Raw genomic sequence first — 5,834 nt, 5'->3', positions numbered from 1 at the left:
GTTATTAGCTCAGTTTGCTTTATTGTTGTGACGCGCTGACATAAGGCACCTCACACATCTAAAGATGTCACGTTTTGTGGTGTGATTGATGCCTTTAGGCCGTAATAGAAATAAAGAAATAATTACGTACAATTGACTCCTTCTACGTCAGTGTGAATACTAACATCGATAAAACAAAAAACTACCAAAAATAACGACAAACCTGTGTATAAAAATTTGTATTTTCAATAGTCCATTTCACATCCTATTTGCGAAGAGAAATTTTAATTTTTTTAAAACAAATATAGACGTAAAAAATATCAACAAAAAAGAAAACCGAACTCAGAAAAAAATCATTGTTGAGTTAATAATGCTATAAAAAACCAATGTGCGAGTGATTGTGTAAACAACACATCATATCCGTAAGAATTTTATCAGTGTAATTGATAAAGTCAATATCGGGGGTTGAAAAGCTTAAGGTTTAGCGTCATTTCGCTTAATACAAGACAGATCTTAATACAAGATCTTTGTGATGTTTATTTGGTGAAGATGAAGATGTTTATTTGGTATTAGCATCAACAGTTCGATGTTTTTAATTGAAGTTTAATTAAGTTTACTGCATTCAAATAGCTGAAGAAGTTTTTTTGTTATGTTATTTTTGTCAAAATTTTAAGTTTTAAATGGCTCTCCTGTATAGTTGCAAAAATGTCGCTTAAACCAGGGATGGATGGATATATCATTTCGGAGTGGATACGGATATATGAAATATTATATTATAACGATTACGGTTATGCAAATTAAATTATTTCGGATTATCCGATAGTTTCGGTTACGGATATATATTTTTTTAAGAAAGTAAATGTCAAATACAAATAGGAATACAAATGATTTATCTTTAATTGTGCATTATAGGTTTCACAAGAATTCATACAAGCAATTCTTTCTTACAGTTAGCTACTCGTTTTAAGGTTTTATAGGTATTATATAAATAATAATCAATATCAAAAAAAAATTACATGTGTGCAATTCACACGTGGTAGAAGTGAAACCTTCCAAAATTAAAATACAATTATCCTAAACGTCTTAAGTATATGTAAAATTTTGTCATTAGTAAATAATTGTAAGGTAGCGCCCTCTGTGAATTGATATTTTAATTTCACGTATAATCCCAAATTAAAATTCACTACAAGAGCTTTCATACACACGTTAGTATTAAAAAATCTCACAGATGGCGCTGTATTAAATAGTATGTATATTTCTGTCTCACTCTTTGCTGGCTTCATCCTACACATTTTTGTATTTGTGTCTCTTACCTGTCGTTTTTTCCGTTGCATCCGGTTTGAAATCACAACGATTCTAAAGAAGTTTTCACTTCAAAAATGAACACAACATAACACATCGATCAGTCTTCATAAGTCAATGCTTACGTTTTAATGAAATGAAAGAGTAAACTAAAATTTTAATAAAAAATGAAATGATTAATTGAATTATGTAATATTTATTAATTAATTAAATTAAACTCAGTTTTATCTGAAACTCGATACGCATTATTAAAGATAAACTCAAAAGCTGCCGATCAGAACTTGATTAAATTTAAAAAGAGAAGCTTTCATTTTTTTAAATGAGTACACCTATAAAAAAGTTCTGACGTTAAAACACATAAAAATAGAGGCGAATTGAAAGCTTCCATCTTTTTTGAAGTCTATTGAATAACCTGAATGGTTCATCTCATTCCCGCACCACATTCTCCACTAAACAGACATTAAGTATTCCTTCGTTGTTTTTGTAATGGCGTTTAAACAGTATCCGTGGCAGTTTTATTAAGTCTTATAAAGCGCCACTCGCAAAGCAACATCTGTCCTATTATTAACGTAAGAACAGAAGGAGACCGCCCCTGGACAGCAGCACTGGTCACACTGGCCACGTCCAGCGGTGGACACGCATGGGCTGATGGGTAGATCACACCCGGGCTTGCACATCGAATATATCATATTTCTCTTCTATGAGCTACTTTAGATTTGTTTTCGTCGTTATTGAAATAATAACTTAAGCTTATTTACAAAGTAGAAAGTTTAATACCGAATATCGTTGCTTGGACCTTGACAATGATTGACCTGTTTACCTTTACAGTGCAAAGGTATCGGTCATCCTATAGGTCGAACACAAGGCTAGCTGCTCTCTCGAATGTTCTAGATATTGTCCATCCATACTGCCTAGAACCACTGCGTTTGTCCAGTGCGCTTTCTACCATCCGGCTTTGGAATAATCTCGCCTCCGTGTTGTTTCCTGAGCGCTATGACATGTCCTTCTTCAAACGAGGCTTGTGGAGAGTATTATGCGGTAGGCAGCGGCTCGGCTCTGCCCCTGGCATTGCTGACGTCCATGAGCGACGGTAACCACTCACCATCAGGTGAAACGCTAACTGCCCACAAAGGAAACAGGGATTTGTGAACACAAGTCAGGTATGTATGATAAAACTTAGTGATATGTAAACCAGTCTATGGCATTTGAACCCTGATCGTATGAATGCAACTCGATATGAATGCACTGGTCATCACATCAGGGAGACCATAAAATCTTATTGTTATTAGAGTCTAAGTTTTATATCCTTAATAGCTCCTTTGTTGAAGTATATGTATATATTACATAATTCTTCTGTCCGTGTGTATGTTTAATGAGCTCCTGGACGGCTGGACCAATCTTGATGATTTTTTTGTGTACGTTCTAGTGAATCCGATAATACTTATTTTAGATTCAAAAATCGATATTGTAATTAAAAAATATATTTAAAAAATCTTCAAAAGGGTCCAAATTGCTACAAATAATTCAAAAAAGTTTTCACTTATATGTCGTGTGTACAGCACGAGGTCTGTCTGGCTCGCCAGCATATGGAGACCTCTGGCGAATTCTGGGAATCATAAATCCTGCGTCCATAACGAGCGGTTGCCGCACTAATCTTCAAACTCTAGCACAATGTAGCACATCTACAGCTGCTCTTCAAACTTTAACTTGCTTTACGTTTAACATATGTTTATGACAGTTTTTGCAATGACCATCAGCAACCAAATTAACGTTTGTTCGTTTAACATTTATTTGTCAGCGTCAGTCATTTAGAGACGAGGGGACAGCGCCCAGCTCACACACACCAATCGATTGAAATAAGGTCGGCTCACGCCAGAATGGAGGATGGCTTCGCAAGACATATGTGAAAAAGTGGTACTTTTTACTGGTAGTAGGACCTCTTGTGAGTCCGCACGGGAGGTGCCACTACCTTGCCTATTTCTGCCGTGAAGCAGTAATGAAGGGTGGGGCAGCCGTTGTGACTATACTGAGAACCTTAGAACTCATATCTTAAGGTGGGTGGCGCATTTACGTCGTAGATGTCTATGGGCTCCAGTAACCACTTAACACCAGGTGGGCTGTGAGCTAGTGCACCCATCTAAGCAATAAAAATAAAAAATAAATCTACCCGTACGAAACGATCGGTACACGATGCAAGAAAAAACAGCAAAATAGTTGGATAATAATAATAACAAAGTCGTAATATTAAAAATATTAATAAGTTAAAATTAAAAATGTATTACGTAAGAGGACGTAAATACCTACTGTCATAGGTTATTTATTGTCTATTGTGTTTTTGTTTATTTTACACCAACATGGAATTTGTTTTTACAATAGTATTTTTAGAATTAGAATAAGAAACCTAAAACATCTACTTTAAGTGTATAATGTATGTAAGTTATAGTGTTGCTCGCGTGGGCTTTAATGACGAACGTGGCCATTGTTGAATGTTGACCGCGACTGTTCATACTAGGACGCCTCTATCTGATGACTTGCAACCGAAATATAATGTCCATTCGTAATGAGTTTATTTTTTTCCCTACCTATTCGCTGGTACACTAAGAGGATATTCCAGCGATGCCTGGACGAGTGAGCACACGAGCTCAACCTGAGAGAATTTGTTAGTGTTAGGGCCGAGTCACACCGGAATGGCAGCGGCCGGCAGCGTCGCGGCGAGCACTTTCAGTGTGAAATAATTTTAAACTTTATCTTAGATATACTTAAAAGATCAGTATGGCTTGAAAAGCTAGAAAAGGTCGCGACACTGCCGCCGCCTGCCTGCGATGAAGCGAGCAGCCGCGCGCCACGTGCGTCTTGTCGGTGGTTCTGCCCGCAGCTGCCAGCGGCGGCACCGCCCTCATATATAATAACTAATTCCATCATGTTCACTCCAAACACACGAGTATCGTTGCCAAATGAAGAAACTAAACTACTAAACTAGTCAAGAGGAGACTAGGCGCATGCAGTCTGGAGGCCACGCGAGGCAGCACGCGTGGCCTAGCAGCGACTAACAAGCTAGTTAATCCACAGACACAGCCACTGAGTTTCTCGCCGGATCTTCTCAGTGGGTCGCGTTTCCGATCCGGTGGTAGATTCTGCGAAGCACTGCTCTTGTTAGGGCCAGTGTTAGCAACATCTCTAGGTTAGAGCCCCATGAGCTCACCTGTGTAGTTCTCATTTAATTACTCTCAGTTGTCCTGTACCCTGGAAATGTTTGTCACTGCTCAGCGGATCCGGCTACATGAGTCCTGATGCCGCTCTTGTTGACGCTCAAGTAGATATAAATGATTAATTCAAACGACGTTTAGTCGAAATGATTTATAATGTTGTGGCATCACTAATTTTGTAATTTATTTTAAAGGCTTGGCACTATGAGTCATCGTGACGTGAATATGATAAAAAAAACAAATTGCCCTTGTAGGCAGATGCGCGTACGTCCCACCTGATGACGAGTGGTTACCGCCGCTCATGGACGTCAGCTACGCCACGGGCACAGGGGCTCTGTATCCGCCCCCATGGATAGCATGCGTAGCATTCGAACCTGCTGACTTATACCGCCAAACTCTTCAACATCAGACGACGTTCAACCTCGATATCCGGGACACGGATGAGCAGTGTCACCGGTTGGGAAAGAGGAAAGGACAAGACAAAATCGTAGGCAGCCCTACACGGGAGCTACTACCACACTAGATGGTTAGCGTTAAAATTTCCAAGGACCTCTACCTCCGCAGGGTACCGCTCATGCGCGCGGTCGGTCCCCATGATCAAACAGAGTTGACCCGTCATCCAGGCAGGTACAGACTCCTTCATAGTCTTTGAGCAACCACAAGCGCGTAAGGTCCTGTTGCTCAAGGCTGAAGGCGGCGACAGCAAGTCAGTTAGTTAGGCATGAAGTACCGGAAGCCGGGGTATTCGTGGTTCGAGGTGTCATCCGAAGTAAAAATCTGGCGTCTCCGTCAAGAAAAGTAAAGCGCTACGCCGCGGCGTCTCATAAGTACTGGTTGTAGTGAAACACACGCCAGTTGGTTTCATACTGATTTATTTTTAAAGACACCCTCACTACGTCATTATAAATATACTACATCTTCCTTTAACGAGAAAAAAAAAAGAAAAAAAATTACAAGTTACAGTACAAAAATATATTTTTTAAGCTTATTTACTTTACTTATTTACATTATTATCTATTGTTTATACTAATAATATAATACAGCACATAATATAACTAATCACACTCGAAAAAGAATTCTTTTAGCATTCGTGCAGTTCTTTCCTTAGACCTCGTAATAGGAACCGCGGGTGGCGACGCTGGCGACCGCGCACACAACTGATCACTAGAGCTAGCTGGACTATTGTAATCGTCACTGACATCAAGTTGAGTAGACTGAATATCGGTGGTCGTGCTCTGTGTCGGACTGACCTGTCCACTTGCTTGTGGGTCACTCTCATTGTCAATACTGGTTCCCAGTTGCCTACTAGTTATTGACTTTTGTCGACGCCTACGAACAGTTGTCGTA

Source organism: Bombyx mandarina, chromosome 23 (genome assembly GCF_030267445.1).
Source record: "Bombyx mandarina strain Sakado chromosome 23, ASM3026744v2".
Classification (NCBI taxonomy): Eukaryota; Metazoa; Arthropoda; class Insecta; order Lepidoptera; family Bombycidae; genus Bombyx; species Bombyx mandarina.
Note: the sequence above shows the minus strand (reverse complement) of the source record.